Below are 21914 nucleotides of genomic sequence, written 5' to 3'. Positions count from 1 at the left end.
TATATATTTTCCCCATGGGCTTTACAATACAATCAAGTTGCATCCATAACATGGTATTGGAGCTAGTTTTTTCCGCACACGCAACTCATGCTTCTTTCTCCACGCAAATTTTTTTTTTGGTTCATCTTGATCGATCGATCGATCTCTCTCCATAGATCGGTCTCCTGACCGAGTCCCGATTTTCTTGTTCGACCTACTTGATTCCCTAACTTTTCAAAGCCCATATCAAAACCCACGGTGTCCTACTCAATTGGATCAGTCACCTCCAAGCAAGCCAACCAACGGCTTCTGCTCGTCCCCACCTCCCCACCTGATCCTGCTCGACGTCTGCTCTCCAGTTCGCCTAGCCGATACCACCACATTTTGGTTGCCTCATCTTCCTCCTCAAGCCGACATCGCCTCCTCCTCCTCAAGGTCACCGCCGCCACCACATTTCGGTCGCCTCATCTTCCTCCAAAAGCCGACGTCGTCTCCTCCTCAAGGTCGCCACCTCAAGATCGACGTCCAGCGTTGCCTCTGTGGTTGTCGGCGCCACCTCTAGATCGACATCCCACCGCCACCGGCACCGACGCCTTCTAACCGGAGCTCTGCATCCCATATGTATCTGGGGCACAATCCTCTGTTTCATTAGGCCCTGACCTTAAGATGCAGAGTCATATGGCCCGCGTCGCCTAGGGTAGGCGACACGGGCGGCGGCCCCCAACTGCGCCGCCGCCGGGCCCCCCTTCTCCAGCTAATCCCCTCGCCGCCGCCGGAGGCCACCACCGGGCAAAGCCCGCGTCGTGGCGGCGGCGGCGGGGCCTTCCCCCCGTGGCGCGGCTCTCCTCTCCCGCGGGGCCCCGCGGTTGGCGGCCCGCCTGCGGCTCGGATCCATGGCGGCGGCCATGGCTGGTGGCACGCGGCGCAGCTTGGCGGCGGGTGGCGCCGGCGTGGACAGGTGGGCCACTTCCCTGGCCATGTGGATGGCGGGGAGGTGGTGGGCTTCGGCTGCGGCGGCGGTTCCTCGCTCGATGATGGTGGCCATGGTGATGTTCGTCCTCGACCCCGATCTACTCCGATCTGCAGCGGATCCGGCCCTTGGTGGCTTCGGTCACCGTTCTTGGGTGCTGGCCTTGCAGATCCGGTGGCTGGAAGGGTTCCGAGGGAATCTCTTGGCCGACGTGGCGGCCACTCTGATGGCAATGCCTTTGGGTGTTGCTTCCCTCGTTGGAGGCTTCGGAGAGGACCTCCTTCCTTCCACCCCTCCCAGGAGCTCAGGTGAAAACCTCAGACCCCCCTGTTCGAAGCGACGACGACACCACGGTGGCGTGCTCCTTCCTGAAGGCGTTGCTCGGGGGCTGCTCAAGCGGCGGTGGAAGTGGCGGCGGTTCGGTGTCGACACATGCATTCTGGTCAGCTTCATCTTGGAGGTTGCGGCGACGTAGACGACGCTCGTCTGGTGGAGCTACTGCCGATGGTCGAGGCATCGTCGGCGGTCTGCGCCATCAGGTTTGGGATGCTCCGGGGGAAACCCCAGATCTGGGTCTTCCGGATCGGATGATGATGGCGTTCTATCGCTTTCCCTTCTAGGGGCATCGTCTTGGAGCAAGTGCTGGCTGGAGGGATGGTGAAGCGGTGTTTCATCTCACACATTGATGGCGGCGGAGATCGATGGCATGGCGTTGTGGAGACTCGGCGTCCGATGCGCGGAGATGGGATCGCGCAGGAGGAGGTTGCTGTCTGGCGTCATGGTGACGTCGATGGCCGAGTGGCCAGACAAGGTAGAAGCCTCAATATGATCTGAAGACCTGTGGAAGATGGCAGCGACGACACACGAGTGCGTCTGACCGGATTGTGCCCCGGACCCGATATGTGGCTCGGCTGGGGCTTCCGAATGAGTTTCGGCTTCCGGCTTTTGATGTTAGGCTTAGGTGAGTGGTTTGGGTAGTGGCCCAGCTAGCACCCCTTCATCATTTTGGATAGGAGTAGCGGCATATGTTGCCAAGATGGTGGATTCAGGCACATTGTTGTAATACTTTGTAAGGTCCTCGAGAATAATCAATAAAGTGGCCGTATGCATCTCCCAGATGCAGAGGCCGGGGGTCATCCTCCTTTTCTAAAAAAAAAAATTAGGCTCTGATCTCAATCGCTGAGAACTTTTCTGAAGAAAAAAAGGAACATGTTAGGCTATGTTTCCGTCCCTCGTTTCTCAGTGATTTTTTATGATGTTAATTGCACCAACTTCATTGCCTACATGTGTCATCTCTGGGGCGCTCTCTCAGCGAGGTCCCCTGTTCACAGTGTCATATTGACATGGTGGTGCCTATGCCGCCGGCACCACCTGCTCTTTCCCCCAATGCTGCATTGTTGACGATGTTGTTGTTGTCGTCATGAGGGTTTCGAGCAGGGTCCCCAAAAACATGGGCCAACCATCAGAGAGAAAAACAACTGAGCCTCCCGGTTCATGATTTCGTCCGCTTCATCCTAATCTGCATGGGTCGCTTGATCGGAAGGACACCACCTCGCCTGTAGCATCCCTAGGTGGCGTGATCGGTGTTGGTGGCCATATATGCGAATCGCGCAATGCCATGATCTACGCAGCTGAAAAGAAGCAGAAATCCCTACCATTGAATTTCCCGGTCAGCCGCCCCTGCTGCTTGTCAACACCCCGTCTTGTATGACTGTATGTTCCACAGTTCGCGCGAGCCTGCTACACTGACCCTAGACCGCCTAGTGGGTCGTTACTTGATGCAATACACTAAGTTGACAACTATTTCATTACTAGATGCTTCAGTTATAGATAAAAGTTTTAAATTTTAAGGCCACCTTTTTTATTTCACTACAAGGCCCCAAATTCCTAGAGTCAGTCCTGGATAATCACAAGCTTGTTGATAATGATGTAAGCCAATAGAGTATAATACTTTTTTCAGCAAAGGGTGGATTTTATTGACTCGAAATGAAGCATCAAGTGGATACAAACACCATGATCACACACCCAGCCTCTGCATGGCTAGGATGCATACAGCCAACACCAACGCGCGCACACAAATAAACACGCTAATAGCAAAGTCATACAAGACCAAAGCTATGCCTAAAGAGGGAAAAAAGAAGATAAAAAGACAAAGCGATCAAAAAACTACATTAACGACTATATCCGCATCAACCATCTTGACACCACAAGGACAACGAGGTTCTTCAATAGCAACGCCTTCAAAAAGGGAACAATGCTCAAGCGCCGCCGTCATAGGATGCTACCACCAAAGCCAAATTCTAGGTTTTCTTCCAGAAGAACAAGTACGAGCATATCTAAGCCATGCCTTCAACAAGGACGCAAAAAAATCGCCATTGCCAGGTATAACCAACTCGGCCAGACATAGGGTTTATAGGGTTTTCATCCCAAAACTCGAGATCAAGTGCTCGAGAAGCACCATCATATCGAAGTCAATCATGTGTTGTCACCACCCCTTTTACTCAATCCTAACAGCCACATGCGATGGGCTAGAAATCCCACTGCTGCTGCACAACCATATTCTCTACGCCAAGCCGTCGTCCATAGATTGCATCGACTGGACTGAGATCCGTCAAAACAAACAAACGACACCCCCTCTCACGTGTGACACGGGAAGTCAACACGTGGATAGATTCGGAGGTATGGCTCAAGACGCCTATACGCGAACACAAAGGGGGGAACGACAATTTTTGGATAAACTGCGAAAGCCAGGACTTGAACTCAAGACCTTAGCCCTGATACCATGTTAAGCTTCATGCACTAGCCAATGCAACCAAAAGTCCGAACTGATGAAAACAGTTAGGCAATCCACGTATATACTTCAACACCTCTCTCACGTGTGATGCGGGAAGTCAACACGTGAACAGACTCAGAGGTATGGCTCAAGAGGAATATACGTGGACACAGAGGGGGCAGCAACAATTTTTAAATAAATTGCAGAAGCCAGGACTTGAACTCAAGACCTTAGGCCCTGATGCCATGTTAAGCTTAATGCACTAGCCCACGCAACCAAAAGTCTAAACTAATGGAAAGGGCTAGGCAACCCACATATACACTTCAACACCCCCTCTTACGTGTGATGCGGGAAGTCAAACACGTGGATAGACTCAGAGGTATGGCTCAAGAGGCCTATACATGGACACAAAGGGGGGAACAACACTTTTTAGATAAACTGCAAAAGCCAGGGCTTGAACTCAAAACCTTACCTTTGATACCACGTTAAGCTTCATGCACTAGCCACGCAACCAAAAGTCTGAACTAATGGAAAGTGCTAGGCAATCCACATATACACTTCAATAACCAGTACGAGTCGCCGGCAGCAACCATTGGTTCTGGAGAAAAACGCTCAAGACCTTTGGTGGCCACGCAAACCACACTAAGGGCGTCGCCACAAGCCGGATTGGTCACCACACAGGCCAGCACCGACGACGGAGCACACCTGCTGACTACCACCTCACTGGAGAGAGCCTTGCACCATGCTCACGAAAACGATCGAAGCCATGCTTGCTGACACGAACTATCGCGCAACATAAAGAGCCGAAGCTTGCCAGCAAAATCAACCTCTCACATGTACGTGCACAAAAAAGTCGTTTCGGACACGATGATGCGGAGCATCCTACGGACATCACCATGTCAAGAGTCCGTTCGGCAAGTGACACGTGCGACATCTACTTCACATACATAAAGGTTAATCATCTCCATTACACGTGTTCACTTGACCCCTTCGAGGATGGTATACTACTTGACATCCCTCTCGTGTACATGCATAGGTATTACCGGAGCTTCGTCGACGACGAGGAGTTCAAGCGCAAGAGAACATCTACACCATCCAAAAAGAGAGAAGGAGGAGGAAGAGGGACCCCAAGACGCGAAGCACCGGAGGCCTCTGACCACCACGGGTGCCCGGGCCCGCGGCCCCAAAGGGCGCGGCCCGTCTGTCCACCCCGGGTGCCCGGGCTTTCACCACCGCGTGCCCGCACCCCCGAGTGCCCGGCCCCCTTCCCAGGCGCCACCCCGGGTGCCCGGAACCCTCCGGTTGTGCCTGCGTGCACTTAGGGTCCAATGACACATGTACCCCCATTTTACCCCCAAACTTCCCCTAGTCTATAAATAGTCATCTCCTAGCTCGAAATTAGGGTTAGCAAAGTACATGATATGATCTTGAGAGCTTTGCTCTCCTATCTACCCTCTCCCATGGAGATCATGACCTCCATTGGAGAAGATCCTTAGGGATTCAAGACCCCCATGAGGGAAGGATCTATCTAGATCATCAAGACCTCATCTCCTGTGGATTTGAGATGAACTTTACCATGTATCTTGTTTCCCTTTGATTGTTCTTGTACCTTGTGAATCTTGTGTGTTTGCTGATCTAGTGGATGTGTGATTGGACTTGTTCTTGAGTGTTCCTCTTGTGATTTCCCCTCTTATTCTTCATGTTCTTCGCGTTCTTCGTGGATCCCCCTCCAATTCGTGAAAGATCTCCACTTAGGGTCTCCACCCTACAACATCTTGGTATCTAGAGCCACGTTGATCACGAATTTGGAGTCTCCCCCCCACCGCTTTCTAGCCTAATTTTGTGTGTTTTTGTCCCAATTCAAAAATTCCCTACAAAAAGAGCCCCAAAAAATTTCTTGCATTTTGTTGGTACTTGAGAGTTTTTGTTGATTTTGATCTGTGGATCTAGTGTTTGGCAAGTGGATCTACCTCCCTTGGCGTTCCCTGGCCCCAATTTTTCTTTTTCCCCATCCAATTTGTAGCTTGAAACCAAGTTCTTCCGCACCTAGTTCGAGATCTAAAAATTTCGCTCAAAATCGAGTCTTCTCGGCCTACCCCGGGTACCCGGACCCCTTTACCCCAGGCACCCGGACCCCCGGGACATTTCCGTGCAACTTCCCCAACCACCCCGGGCACCCGGACAACTTTCGCCCAGACCCCCTGACCACCCCGGGCGTCCGCACCCCTTACCCCCAGGCCACTTTTCCGCCCAACTCCCTGACCACCCCGGGCACCCGCACCCCCTAGTTTCAACCCACTTGTGAAAACCATTTTGGCCATAACTAATTCATCCGGAGTCCAATTTCCGCGTTCTTTAGCTCGTTTTGTAGCTATTGACATCCTCCATCCCACAAAAAATATTAACACCATCATTTGCCATCATCAAATGTTTCGAATTTTGACATCTTTGCATAGGCCCTCCGCCATAACTTCCACACCACCACATAAAACTTCCACAACCTAACCCATTTTGGTTATTATTGCATTTGTGGTTGTGTGAGTTGTGATTTGAGTCTCCTAAGGTGTTTCGGCTACTTAGGGGCGGTTACATCTTCATCCACCACCAGACACTTGTATCATTCCATCGACTACATCCAGTACGAGCTTTCGCATCGATGAGGAACATCCATCCTTTGAGACCATCTTCAACCGGAAGGCCGGTAACCCCCGACTTCGTGAAAGGTTAAGTGTGACGAAGGTATCCATTCCGTCATATACTTTTCCTTCCTTGCCATTACACTTTGATAGCCCCACCATCTTTGTGAATACCTTCATACCTATTGAGACTAGCTGTCCGAGTATTGCCGGGCTTCGCGAAAACTTGAGCACCTTAGTGATACGATATCATGTTGTTGCATCATTTGATATATCATATAGTACAATTGCTTGCTCCTGTGCATATCTTGTGATACTTGTCTCATGTGTTTGGTTGAGGCTCAATAAGCATAGTGGAAAGGAAGAGAATATCAAAAGAAAGCTTTTAAGCAAGAAAGAAAGATCAAAGCTTATAAGCAAAAGAGAGTGGAGCATGAAAAGAGGTAGTTGTGCATGAGGATACATGGAAGGAAACATTTAGCTTGCATACATATAGGTTGGTGCCAAGTGGTGAATCGTGCCCAAGCGTGCAATCAAGCTAGCGTCTCTCCTAGTGTTTGTGCAAGACGAGCTTAGTCTTCATTAGGCAATTTTGTATTGCTCATCCCTATAGTTGCACAAGCCCCATTATCCCACCATGTATGTTTCTTTATTGCCCTCCTCTATATTTGTGATCACTTGCTTTGCATCTTGAGTCCTTTGGATTTAGTTCAACATTTACAATATCTTGGACTTCAATTTGCATGAATTTGTGCCACTTGTCCTAACCAAGCCACTCGATAAGCTTTACTTTGTAGGGGTGAGTGAACAAGTCCGGTACCAATTCCACTATTCTTTCATTTCACATTGAGTGAAACGGGATACATCCTCAACTTTGGGAAAAGGTATTTTGGTATTGTTTATCTCATTTTCTACTCACCTTTGCTTGAGTCTTGCGATGGATAGGCAAAGCACATCTACTTCGGTCTACAACCACGACGACGAGTTCGATGCCACGAAAACTTCATCGACGCCAAGATGGATGCTCAAATGAAGGAGCTCAAAGCCCTCATCAACATCCGCAAGAGGTCTTCATCCTCTTCGAGAAGGCACTCAAGTGCACATGCTTCCGAGCTACCATCTTCGGCAAGGTCACATCGGCATCGACACCATCACCGACAAGAACGTGAATGTCAAGAGCTCAACACCAACCACCGCTCTACGACTTCGCCATCTACATTGACATCTTCGCCAAGTGACTTCAAGGCATCTTCGCCTTTGGATATGCGGCATCTTCGCCAACAAGCACCTCAAGATTACGCTCAAGAGAAGCTCCCCAAGCTCAAGTCCGCGTCTTACACCAGCTACTACGACCTCGACACCGACCACGAGATTCCTTTCTATGGGACTCAAGACCCCGAGGAGTATCTCAAGTGGGAGCGCAAGATGGACGACTACCTCAAGCGACATCAAGTACCCTCCGAAGATCAAGTGAGGTGCGCCACAAGTAACTTCCACGACTACGCGTTGACATGGTGGCTTCACACACATTCGAGGAGCTTCAACATGAGTTGGCCCAAGACGAAGAGAGCTATGCGGCGAGAATTTGTGCCTTCCACCTACACGGAACATCTTCAATGCCAAGTGGAGAACACCATACAAGGATCCAAGTCCCTCGACATGTACTTCAAGAACATGAAGAAAGCCTTGCGACGAGCCGGTGTGGACGACCCCATTTGGATGAAGTTCTACTTCATGATGGGATTGAACAACATCGCCAAGACTATCTTCACCAACAACTACGAGTCCCTCGACGACATGTACATTGGTGCTCTCAAGGCGGAGCAAGAACTCAAGAAGGCCAAGTTTACTCGACCCCAAGCACACTTCATGATGACCACGCTCCAAGACGGCGAGCATGAGGCTAGTACCACCGAGATGTCCAAGCCCGACGAGCTACAAGATGACGTTCCCAAGGTTGACTTCACCGTCATCCCTCTGTGGCATTGATGATGCCGAGTCTACTACGACTCTTTTTCAAGACGGTGCGGCGACGAGTACGACTACGGAGCAACTCAAGGACCAAGATTTGGAGGCGAGCGACATGGTGGAGAGCAAGGATGATGCTTCCATCTTTGGAGGCGAGAGTGATGATGTGCCATCTTCGGCCTTCATCCACGACGACGACTACGAGATGGTTGAGCATGGGATTTTCTCTTCGACCGAGGAGGCGTATGGTGACGAGTTGAATGACTTGTGCAACCATATTGAGAGTGAGAGTGACTTCACCACTTGCCCCATATATGATGAGCTGCCCCAATTCCCATGTGAGGAGAGCCACCACCACCACCACTTGAGTGATTTGAGTGACTCCACCATATGTGACATTGAGTGCACCTATTTTGAGGGAGTGAGTGATCCACCACCACATAGAGAGAGTGAGGTAGTTGATAGGGCATGTGAGGCCATTTCGATTCTAACAACTTAACCTCTACCTCTATTGTGTCTTCTCATTTGGTGCTAGGTCCCATATATGATGACGTGTCGATCCTCGACGACTTTGTCCTTCCTTTGGACAAGACGATGGCCATGGTGGACTATGATGCACCCCCCACATGGTTCCATCACGATAATGATATTGACCACAACTTGGTCTTTGCCACCTCACCTACACCACATGAGTGGAATGACAAAGGTAACGTAGGTGATGGTGATGCTCTAGTCCCACTAGTGGACATTTATGACATTGATTGCTTGCATGATGTTGATCCTCCTATTGACACGCTTCATGCTAGTGCGACTTCCTCATGCGATGATTTACCCATTTATGATAAGTTTGATGATTGTCATGTGGAGTCTATTAGTTGTGATGCCATGTTGCATAGGATTTCTTGTAATAATTCTCTCGGTCACATCATGTTTGCCAATCCGCTTGACTTGTCATATGCTATGAATGAGATCAACCGTATGTCATATTTGCAATCTCATTGTAGTGACTATGCATATGCCATTAAAATAAACCCAATTTACACATATGGCATAGATGACAAACCCATGGTTATTGGTATTTGTTTTTCTTGTGATGATATTGATATGCTCCCTTTGCATCATTTATCTCATATGCCATGCCATGACCACCTAGCTTCGGACATACATTGTTTGCCATGTTTTCAATTTTCTCCATATTATACTTCCGCTATTGCACTTGAGGAGACCCACATAGTTTCCTCATACATTTTAGGAGATTTTGATCCATGCCATCCATTGCATGATCCTAATACTTGTGTGCACAAAATGCTTACCATGGATTATGTGCATGCTCAATTTGTGTCCCCATCATGTTATACATAACAACTATTCTTTCATGATGTTGTTCCCATTCCGACGTGAGAGAAACTCTCAGTTCACACCTAAGAGAGGGCTCGAATGGAATGCATGTGGTGGATGAATAATTGCTGACTTGGCACATTGCTTCGCGCTAGTCGACTCTATCAGGTGGATCCACTATTATATAAGGAGATGATTGGAAGAAGAGAAGTCATGCTTGCGATGGAAGGGGGAAAAGCTCCACTAAACACACATAACGATAGGCAATAAAATCATTGCAATGATAGTGGGCCTAATGGCCGGCCAAGCATGGATGCATGAGAAATGGTTGTTCCCATTCCGACGTGAGAGAAACTCTCAGTTCACACCTAAGAGAGGGCTCGAATGGAATGCATGTGGTGGATGTATAATTGCTGACTTGGCACATTGCTTAGGTGGATAGGCTGCATGTTTAGATAAATAGGTTAGTGGGGATGGATCTCTTGGGTATATAGGATACCATGCATCAAATTTCTTTGAGCGATGCCTATCTTGTGCTAACTCTCGCACGCACATGCACATCATGATGGATGATGTGTACATTTACCACGCACACACTTTGTTTCGTTTGTCTACTTGTTGTGTAAGTACACATGCTTCCTCGTCAACCTCACAATCCAATGAGTTGACGAAACGAGCTCTAGAGAGCAATGATGATTTGGGATCCCGTGGATTATCCTTACCATCGCTCCCTTTGCGCAAAGACTTTGCGCATTTCTTCTACATGGCCCTCACATGGTTATGGCTTATTGTCCATTACATATTCTATGACCATCTTGCCATGTTCACTTTGCATGATATGCTCATTACTATGCCTTTACCATGCATTTGTGACCCATGCTTTGCATTACACATGATGATTGACTCTAGTACTTGTATGTGTATTTGCAAGCTTGGTGGAGATATTGCTTGTTATCGCCATGTTTGTTTGTGCCCAATGCCTATGATGATCCTTTGATCATATCTTGTTTTCATGTTTGTCCTATGTCATGCGCATTACATATGCCTATTATTTGCCCACATGACATGCTTGCCATGATTTCCTCTAGTATGTTGCATCTTCGCACTACTAGTTTGCATGACATGATTGATATGCTTGTCTATGTTGCATCACCCATGATTCATACTTGCTCGTTTCATGTGGTTGATGGCATCTATTTCCATGCTTGTCACATGATTGACTTGATTGCCTCATACATGATGAACAATTGTTCTTTCTATTATGTTGAGTGCCACACTATCTTCACTACACCCTATGCAAGTTATGCTTGGATTGTCTTGTACTTGATCCATGTGTTTAGACTCTTTATTTTATTTGGTATTGTGAATGATTCATATGCATACCATAGACCATTCGTTGAGCGCTTAATGCATGCTTGCTATGACCATGAGGGAGATGCTCATTCTCTTGTCACACATTTAGCATCTCTACCTCCCAGTTATATGCTTGTTTCAATGATGCCCTTGATTGTGCTCAATCCATATGCTTACCTGACATGACACAATCTTTTGTCACACCATATGATATGCATGATGACAACACTTGTTCGGTGAATCACCACTTGAATGCTTGGTTTTGCACTAACGCTAACCACATTTGTTTTTCCAAGTGTTTGTTGTTCTTGCTCCTTTTGAAGGAATCACGAGCCGGTGCGACATTGGAGAGTGCCAACTTTGAGCTTCAAGACTATGAGTACTTGGTGAACATTCACTTCTACAAGGCGACGCCATCTCTTACCGATGGTGATTTGGTTTTCGATCCGAGGTCGGCTCTTTCCCAAGGGGGAGGGGATAATGCGGAGCATCCTACGGACATCACCATGTCAAAAGTCCGTTCGACAAGTGACACGTGCGACATCTACTTCACATACATAAAGGTTAATCATCTCCTTTACACGTGTTCACTTGACCCCTTCGAGGATAGTATACTACTTGACATCCCTCTCGTGTACATGCATAGGTATTACCGGAGCTTCGTCGACGACGAGGAGAAGTTCAAGCGCAAGAGAACATCTACACCATCCAAGAAGGGAGAAGGAGGAAGAGGGACCCCAAGACGCGAAGCACCGGAGGACTCTGACCACCCCGGGTGCCCGGGCCCACAACCCCCGGGTGCCCGGTCCGGCGGCCCCAAAGGGCGCGGCCCGTCTGTCCACCCCGGGTGCCCGGCCCCCTTCCCACGCGCCACCCCAGGTGCCCGGTCCCTTTACCCCGGGTGCCCGGACCCCTCCAGTTGTGCCTGCGTGCACTTAGGGTCCAATGACCCATGTACCCCCATTTTACCCCCAAACTTCCTCTAGTTTATAAATAGTCATCTCCTAGCTCGAAATTAGGGCTAGCAAAGTACATGATATGATCTTAAGAGCTTTGCTCCTATCTACCCTCTCCCATGGAGATCATGACCTCCATTGGAGAAGATCCTTAGGGATTCAAGACCCCCATGAGGGAAGGATCTATCTAGATCATCAAGACCTCATCTCCTGTGGATTTGAGATGAACTTTACCATGTATCTTGTTTCCCTTTGATTGTTCTTGTACCTTGTGAATCTTGTGTGTTTGTTGGTCTAGTGGATGTGTGATTGGACTTGTTCTTGAGTGTCCCTCTTGTGATTTCCCCTCTTGTTCTTCGCGTTCTTCATGGATCCCCCTCCAATTCGTGAAAGATCTCCACTTAGGGTCTCCACCCTACAACACACGAGCAGCCGCCAACAAAACAGCCACCTACGCGCTCCAAGCGTCAAAGCCACCTCGCGCCTTTGGCAACCATCGCCATAGCTATGAAGCCGATGTCCACTGCCGAGCCGATTAGGCCAGCGGCGAGCATAGTGAGCACCAATGGTGGACTTGCTCTCTAATGTGCGCCAACCAGTGATGTAGAGGAGGCATCATCAGCACCAGAGGCCCACGATCGAGCCCCCGTAGATGGCAAGATGTGGAGGGTCTGTCGTGCACTACAGTCCAATCACACGCGTGAACGAGGAGGCGATGCAGTCCACCTCAAGATCCGTCTTCTGCTGCGATCAAATCACATGCGCGGAAGTTGAGACAATGCAGTCCATCTCGCCATGCATGTGATGATGCAGCTAACCACCATGGACGCTGCTCGAATCAACCAGTCACCGCCATCAAGTAGCACCTTGGGCAGGTAGCCGTCGTCCGCGCGGGCTTTGCCTAACGGTGTCGTCCGGCAGCAGCCAAGGAAGAAGCACGAAGGAGGAGGCTGCCAGAGGAGATTGGGGGCGCCGCCCGTGCCGTGTTTGGGGGCGCCGCCAGCGGGGGCGTCAGGGTCATAGAGTTTAATACTAATTCCTTGTGTGCGTGTTTGCGAGAGAAAAACAATGAGAGGATCCTGGTGAGAAAAACAGTGAGGAGATCCTGGTGAGAGAACCAATGGCGACTCTGAATTTCTCCGGTCCAGCAGACATCTGGCTGCAATATGTGCAAAAAAAAACTAGTCGGATTGGACTGGGAGTCCTTTGCCTCTCTACTCTGCACTCGTTTCGGGGCCAGTTCTATGCTATCAAACAAACCACCTCTGTCGCCGATTCATCAAACGATTTGAATCTCTAATGAATCACCTGATTTCATATTATGAATCTACGCACCCGTATTTTTTTCCTGACGCGCTTTGTCGAGGGATTGCGATCGAACATTCGAGCGGTGGTGCTCATGCAGCGACCACCGGACCTGGACACGGCGTGCTCGCTGGCCCTACTTCAAGAGGAAGTGGCCGACGGCGAGTTGCCGGACGGGCGCTTCTCCCACGCCAAATCGAGGCCAAGGCCAAGCTTCCAGGACGGCATCACCATCATTCTTCGTGCGACCTGCGACGCCTACGGCAAACTCTGAAGATAGGCGTGGCACTGACGCCGCCCGCGGTACGCCTGAAGCCAGGTGGCCGCCCTCCGCGCCAGAAGGCGCGCGAAGGGACTCTGCTTCAAGTGCGGCGAACGATGGATCAAGGAGCACGTGTGCCCACCTACAGTGCAGATGCATATTGTGGATGAACTACTCGCCATATTCAGCCTGGACGATGAGGCGTCAGAATCGCCGCCAGATTCGCCGATTTCTGACGAAGAAAATTTCTGCACCATTTCCCGTCAGGCTGAAGATGGTTCGTCTGCCCCTGGTGTTCTACAACACAGGCCTGGCTGCAAGGGCATGAAGTGCTGCTCCTGGTCGATTCCGGCAGTTCCACCTCCTTAGTGGACAGTTCATTCGCCTCCAAGCTCTCGGGTGTTGCTCTGTTGCCGTGCCCTTGTCGTGTGCGCGTTGCAGACGGCGCCACCATTCCATGCACTCGCTATATTCCTGACTGTCCTTGGATTGCGCAAGAGCATGAGTTTAAGACTGATTTCAAAGTTCTCAAGCTGGGTGCGTATGACGCTATATTGGGAATCGATTAGTTACGCAAACACAGCCCTATGAACATTGATTGGATCGAGCAACATCTGACAGTCACAACACCAAGCGGGCAACTGAAAATGTCAACGGTGTCGTCCGACCAGACACAACGCTCTCTGATCTCAGCGCCGGAATTGCTCAAGGCTTGCAAGCAAGGCTCAGTCGCCCATGTCATCCACCTTAACTCTCTGGATGCGATTGGCACAGCGAACACACCAATTCCAATGGAGATCCTGCACCTGTCAGAATAGTTCATTGATGTCTTCCAAGACCCGCGCGGCCTTCCGCCCCGTCACGAGTGCGACCACAGAATTCCTTTGATGGCAGGCGCCCAACCGGTCAATTCGCGCCCATACAGATACAAGCCTGAGCTCAAGACGGAAATCGAGCAACAAGTTCAGGAACTGCTCGACGCCGGTGTGGTTCAAAAAAGCTCAAGCCCGTTTTCCTCACCAGCCCTGCTAGTCAAAAAAAAGATGACTCCTGGCGCCTCTGCGTGGATTACAGGCGCCTGAACTCCATGACTGTGGTCAGCAAGTATCCAGTGCCTATCATCGATGAACTTTGGACGAGCTCGCAGGCGCCAAATGGTTCTCTAAACTGGACTTGCGCGCAGGATTCCACCAGATACGTATGGCAGAGGGGGAAGAATACAAGACGGCCTTTCAAACTCACTCAGGGCATTGGGAATTTCGCGTCATGCCATTCGGCGTCGCCGGAGGTCCAGCAACATTCAATGGCACCATGAACACCACCCTCCGCCCCATGAATCGCGTCTGTGTCATATCATTCTTTGACGATATCCTCACCTTCAGTAAGACACTGACCGATCACATACAACACATCAAACAAGTGTTACAGCTGCTTCGAGAAGATCATTGGCAGGTGAAGCAGTCCAAGTGTTCCTTTGCACAGAAACAGATCGCCTACCTTTGCCACGTCATCAACGAGCACGGCGTCTCTACTGATCCAAAGTTCAGACAATTCAAAAATGGCCGACTCCCACTTGCGTCAAAGAGGTGCGCAGCTTCCTCGGCCTCGCTGGCTACTGCCGCAAGTTCGTCCAACATTTTGGAATCATTGCCCGGCCACTCTTCAATCTCCTCAAGAAACGCCAGCAGTTTATTTGGACAAGTGATACTCAGCAAGCCTTTGACACCCTGAAACTGAAGCTAGTCACAGCACCAGTCTTACAGTTGCCGGACTTCACCAAGAAATTCACCATTGATACGGATGCTTGCGCCTATGGAGTGGGAGCAGTACTCCAACAAGGACAGCGCATTGCATACATGAGCAAGCCCCTGGGCCCCAAGAACAGAGGGCTATCTACATATGAGAAAGAATGCATGGCGATTCTGATGGCAATCGAATAGTGGCGCCCATACCTGCTCAATGAAGAGTTCATTATCCGCACCGATCAACGCATCCTAGTGCACCCGGACGATCAGCACTTGTCCACCCCATGGCAACAAAAGGCTTTCACCAAATTGCTTGGTCTCAGGTACAAAATCTAGTACCGACCAAGCCCAACCAATTCAGCCGCTGATGCTCTGTCCCGCCGTGCACCGGATGCCTCCATCACAGCTATCTCAGTCTGCAAACCTGCCTGGCTGGATGATATCGTGGCAAGCTATGGAACCAACCCACAAGTGCGGAACATCATCTGTGATCTTGACAGGCGACCAGACCCCAAGAAACGTTTCACTATGCGCGATGGCTTGTTGTATTTCAGAGATAGAATCTGGTTAGGAGGCTCCCCTTCTCTGCAACAACGCGTGCTCCGCGCCTTCCCCGACAACATAATGGGCGGCCATTCGGGAGTACCAATGACCTACAAGCGCCTCTGCCATATGTTCGCATGGCCCAGAATGAAAGAGCATATCAAGCAGTATGTGCAGTCGTGCTCCGTGTGCCAGCAAGCCAAGCCAGAGCGCGTTCGATACCCCGGCCTGCTCGAACCTCTCCCAGTCCCAAATGACGCGTGGAAGGTGGTCACCATGGACTTCATTGACGGCCTTCCTTCTTCAGGCAAGTTCAATTGCATTCTCGTCGTGGTCGACAAGTTCACCCGCTACACCCACTTCCTTGCTCTAAGCCATCCATTCACGACGGCGAAGGTGGCCCACTCTTATCTGGAGAACATCTACAAACGGCATGGCCTCCCTGAAGCAATAGTCTCCGACAGAGACCCCGTGTTCACCAGCAGCTTTCGGCGCGAACTCTTCAAAACTATCGGCACCAAACTCAATATGAGCACGCCGTATCACCCGCAAACAGATGGGCAAACGGAGCGCGTCAATCAGTGCCTTGAGATATACCTCAGATGCTTCACCCACGCCAACCCAAACAAGTGGCACCAATACTTGGCTCTCGCGGAATTTTGGTACAACTACAGCTTTCACTCTGCTCTCAATACTTATCCTTTCGCAGCTCTCTATGGTCAAGAGCCACGCCATTGGGGAATTGAAACCGCTTCTACATGCAAGCAGCCGCAGCTCAAAGACTGGCTTGAAGAGCGCAAGCACATGCAGCAAGTACTTTCGGAGTACCTGCATCGAGCGCGCAACATTATGAAGAGCCAAGCTGACAAGAAACGCACTGATCGCTCCTTCGTCGTTGGGGACTCCCGTCTTCTTCAAGCTACAGCCGTACGTTCAAACAACGGTGGCCCGTCGCTCCAACCACAAGCTCTCTTTCCGCTACTTCGAGCCCTACAAGATCATTCGCGTCGTCAACCCCGTCGCCTACGAGCTCGAGCTTCCCGCCGGCGCCAAGGTGCACCCCGTCTTCCACGTGTCGCAGCTCCGCGAGCCTTGTCCGCTTCTACACCGGTCGAGACGACGCTGCCAACCCCCACGAACAAACCCCTGACACCGGTCGAGATCATCAATACAAGATGGCGCCACACCCCGCAAGGACGACGTGAACAAGTCCTCGTGCGCTGGTCCGATCCCTCCATCCTCGACGCCACCTGGGAAGATGCCAAGACGATGCGAGACCGCTACCCCACGCCCCTGGCTTGGGGACAAGCCATCTCTCAAGGAGGAGGGGATGTCAGCGCACGACCTGCCACGACAGCAAGTGACAAGAGTGCTGCCGCGGCAGCAAAACACACTGCCAATGACGGCCTGGTGGCAAGGCGGATCGACAGCAGGCCCAAGAGGATCGCGCAGCCCAACAGAAGATTCGTCGGGCCGGAGTGGGGCCACTGAGTCACGCGTCACCGCTGACTCCTCCTTATTCCCTCGAGCGACGATGGCAGCGGCATCCAGAAGGATCAGAACGAATGGTGGCTCTCTCCCCCTTTCCCCACCTACCTTCCTTCTTCTTCTTCCACAAGAACAGCGAGAGTGCTGGTTGTAATTGAATTCGAGACTTGTATCCGAGATAGAGTGAATAGATCGATTCGGTACCTAACATCTAACACTTACCACCACCCACGCATATCGCCTACTCCTATCATCCTGTTTACCTTTGGCCTTCCCACAATGATTATTAGAGACTAGGAATAGTGCAATCAAGTGCGTGTTTCATCTCACATTTCTTTTTTCCGGGGCGAACTGTTGCATGGCACACCAAATCCGAAACAGCCATCTAATTCAAGCACTACATATTTATCTACGGCCATTCAATACGTTGCTGAAGCGCTAATGCTAGCACACGGCAAGCATCTTTCGTGCGTTTTCGTTTACAAGCCAAGGGCATAAAAGATAGATCCGCGCGAACAAACCACAGAAAACCGCGCTGGAGCATACTCCTACTCTTTTGAGAGGTGCTTTCTTCGACAAATCGAATATTTCGGAAGAACCAGTCAGAACTCCAACACGAAAACTGCAGTGCTCCAAATGAACAGGCGATTGTTGCTACGTATTATTCAACGAATGAAAAGGGGAAAGGGGGAGGACGTTACCTTGAACAGACAAAAAAATCCCCGATTCTTCAGACCTCAATGGAAGAAGGGAAGACGGAGAGGGCAAGAAATCATGCGGAATAGGTTGCGCTAAAAAAAATGAGAAAATCAGAGGGGGGAAACTGCGGGCATTTTGAGCAAGAATTGAAGATATTTTTTACTGCCACGCTTCGCCGTTTAATTATTTTTTGAAGGTGACCATCCATCAATCAACCAACCGAGATGCAAATTTCAGATCGAGAAGGGCACCAGTTACCTGCCCGAGCCCCCGGGGCTGCGATGCGAGGCCGCTGCGACGGCGAGCAGGACAGGAGTCGTGGAGAACGTGGCGGGAGAACGTGGGGGAGGCGCAGACTTGTGGCTGGCAGAAGTTTGCTCCAGTAGGGTTTTTTTCTCGTGCGTTTCACCATGAGGCCCCTCGTACTGTCGGCTGGCTCGTGTGTGTTTGAGCGTGCTAGTGGTTGGCGTCGCGAGCCGCTTGAGAGGAGGTTGTGTCCACCTCACTTTCATCTTAAAATAAAAATAAAAATCATGTCACATGGACATCATATTCGTTTTTAAAAAAATGCTAGAAAAAATTTATAAAAAAATAAAAGAGTCTCACTTCCATTTTCAAAAAATAATTTTAAAATCTTTCTCACCGTGACCAACCAGCATGCATCACGTGGCATAGCTGGTTGGCCATCTTTTATGACTACTAGTGGACCCGCTGCGCCAAATGACGTAGAGGCACACTAAATCCATGTGCACGATGAAAACGATATCCACTGTTTAGTCGCCTTTAATATGAGACATGGTGAATTGTTGTCGATAATAAGTCTCATTTTAAACCATGAGCGCTTTGAAAAAAAGCATTTGTTAGTAAGTTTAAGTCTGGTCAAGCACATGGATATTAATTGTAACCTTTTTGTTTGAAAAAATAAAATGAAAGACTTATCTTTCCAAATATATGCAATATGTCAAGCAGGTTAAAACACATTTGAGTACATAGAAACATGGCCAATAGATTCAATAAAAGAGAAATTCAAATAGTCGTCATCACAGGTGATACATTGTAGTTAAGATAGTACATGAATAAGAGAGACTTCACTGGATTTGCAAAATTGCCTTTCCAAACATGGTTGTGGATTCACAATTCACTACTCATTACCGTGGTTGGTGCACAATGTGCCGAACAACCCCCTCTTTGTAGTTTTTTGTTGAAATATATCATATACACGGTGTTCTGCCAATCAGACCAAGAAGAAAAAACAGAATGGAAGAATAAGTTTTATCCTAATGCAATACATGTTGAGTAGGGAAGAAGGTTTGTCCCGCTCATCGATTTGCGTTGATCGCGGTCATTGGAGGCTAGATAGGAGCTTAGAACATGGTATCGTCTGTGCATCTGTAGAGTGGAGTATGTGGTTGGTGGCTCGGCTGGGGCGGCTGGGAACCCGAAAGCTTTCAGGTCATATCACGATTACAACAACAGTCCAATACAAAGAATTTCTTAAGGTTGCATGATAGCAGCAATTTATCTTTGAAAATATATACCTGAGCATAAATAATTTGTTATGTTATTCGAGTGGCAGAGGCATAATTGTTGATAAGGTACATTGTTACTGGGAAAGAAAACTAAGGCCGCTCCATGAGCATTCCACCTTTTTGTTGTTCTCAACACCACAGACCATTAACCATAGTCCAGTTGTTTCCTCATAAACAATGGAGACATACCAAATATGTTAGATCTATTCATTTCCTTTCTTTTTTGAGTGAGAATCTATTCATTTCCTAGAGGGGAACACAACTACATGAAAGGGTGCAAACAGTCACACCCAAAGCTTAGAGCATGACCGTTGGAGGGGCAAAACTAGAGCTATAAGATTTTCATTCTTCTCCTCAACCACAGCTTTCACCAGATGTCAGCAAGGAGAGGCTAATGTGCAAAAGATCCTGTAATACAATGAATCGGATTAGAACCACAAATTTTAATTGTTTTTCTAAATAAGAACTGGTACTGAGTGGCAGATAGCAGAGGTAGCATACCTATACACCTAATAGTTACAATATTCCGCCAGAAACAACATAGGTAAAGCCCTTCTTTTACCACCGATATCTAAATAATAACAAGATATTCAAATTTTCGACCTAGAGAGTGTGCATAGTACGACTGTCAATCCAAAAAGTTTGTAAAAGACAGTTTCTACCAAAACATGTATGCAAGGCATAGTGGTGATTTAATATCCTTTTTAGGACAAATTGTAATGTAAATTGGTAACCGTATGTGGTATAAACAGCATTGAAAGCTCTATCAATATAGTTTAGAAAAGTCATTATTAACAGAGTATGGTAAAGATTGCCATGAGACCAGGCTGGTCTTACCAAGGATTCTCAATATACAGATAAACAAAGATCAGTTGTCCAAATTAGTGGAAATTAGTGAAATGATCTATGGTCTGGTACAAATGACCCTAACCCTCAAGAAACGATCTAAAATACCATGAGGTCCATGAGTAATGAAAGCGAAAAAGATGTTGTCAAGCTTTTCCATCTTCTTCGCGCCACTTTGCGTCCTGGGCCCGGTCTCTCTTAAACATGAAGCACTACATGTAAATATAGCCAGCAAAGCATGAGTGCTTTACTCCAATCAAAGTCTAAGCTATATGCAGCTGACATAAGGTCAGTCCGGAATTAATGAAGGACACCACATAGTACTATTCACTGATGTCAAACATAATATTGCTTGCATTTTAAATCATAAAGATTGGAGACTTATTCGAAGAGTCATAATTATCCGTCGGTCGAAGTTCAAGATCAAAAGTGATTAACAATAATAACAAGACTTTGGAATCTTGGCAAATCTGTGATATGTTGCGGTATAAAATTGTTGTAGATGTTTGTCAGAATGAACAAACATATGGGGAGAGGGAAACTCAAGATTCTGCACATGATAACAGTGAAGGGTCCTAGTGTGCCACCATACGCTGCAACAGCATATCTAAATATCATTGGCACGAGTGTTTGACATGTACTACAACATGCTTAACTTACTATGCAATAATGCAAGTACCACTACATATTCATCTGTACTATTACTATTGTATATACCCAGGGTACTACAAAATACATGAATGGAAGTAAGACTAAACAATAGAAATAGTAGACCATATAGTTTATTTAGTATAGCAGTTTTTCCTTCCGAGGGATTTGGAATAGCAGTAAGGACCAATAGAACTCCATTATCCTGATTAGATGTTGGAGCTAATATACCAAGTTTTTTATGTTGAGCTAAAGTATCCATGTTTTGGTCATCACATAAGTCTACTAGTGAAAACTTATCTGTCTCATTCAGTAAGTAGAAATAAGCTTAGCTTTGTATCTAAGGATGAGTTTAATTGTATGAACATTGTATCAGCATCAGATTCAAGCAAGAAACAAGATCATCCTACTCTATAATCTCTCTCCTTCATTTGAGTATCAGGCAAAGAAATTGGATAGAACTCACCAAGTCCACACCGATGCAGGCTAGACTCTTTATAATGCATATGGCCATTGAAAGACAATAGAAAGACTCCCACCTTTGTCATAGGTTTCCCATAATCAAAACCATTAGTTTTCCAAAATTGAATTATCTATGGGGAGGCGAGGAGGATGGGAGCACACCTACCGCGTCCACCAACAACCACTGAATCCTCGTCAACATAATTATCGTTGTCAGCATGAGAAAATACTGCCACCCAATGTCCCAAACCAAATCATTCCAGGTCGCACCTGAACATCTGCAGAGCAGTCAAGTAGAAAATATTTTGTTCTCTAAAACGTGAAATATCCCTTCGCCTTTTATTCATCTTTCAATATTAAAGTGTTTCGAGCAATAAGGCAACATTCCATGAATCTTCAAAATCTCAAGTAGGA

The 21914-nt window shown here is 48.3% G+C and overlaps 1 protein-coding gene and 1 long non-coding RNA gene across 9 annotated transcripts in view; both read right to left on the bottom strand.

The window, feature by feature from the left end:
* LOC123144464 (probable magnesium transporter NIPA2) overlaps positions 1–18490 on the bottom strand; it is a 52664-nt gene extending 34174 nt beyond the window's left edge. For 6 of the 7 annotated variants that reach the window (XM_044563613.1, XM_044563618.1, XM_044563619.1 and 3 more), the window contains exons 1-2: positions 18274–18490; positions 18018–18107 (exon numbers count right to left, since the gene is read on the bottom strand). The gene's annotated coding sequence lies outside the window, so the exon portion shown is untranslated. The remainder of the gene's footprint in view (positions 1–18017; positions 18108–18273) is intronic. The other variant, XM_044563615.1, reaches the window with a different exon arrangement.
* Positions 18491–19672: 1182 nt separating this feature from the next.
* Positions 19673–21914, bottom strand: part of LOC123144462 (uncharacterized) — a 3762-nt gene continuing 1520 nt past the window's right edge. The window contains exons 4-5 of one of the 2 annotated variants that reach the window (XR_006471514.1): positions 20046–21778; positions 19673–19952 (exon numbers count right to left, since the gene is read on the bottom strand). This is a non-coding gene — a long non-coding RNA (uncharacterized lncRNA). Of the gene's footprint in view, positions 21779–21914 lie in introns of both variants that reach the window. The other variant, XR_006471513.1, reaches the window with a different exon arrangement.

The sequence above is a fragment of the Triticum aestivum genome, chromosome 6D (assembly GCF_018294505.1).
Source record: "Triticum aestivum cultivar Chinese Spring chromosome 6D, IWGSC CS RefSeq v2.1, whole genome shotgun sequence".
Lineage (NCBI taxonomy): Eukaryota > Viridiplantae > Streptophyta > Magnoliopsida > Poales > Poaceae > Triticum > Triticum aestivum.
This window is presented reverse-complemented; position numbering and strand designations above follow the sequence as displayed.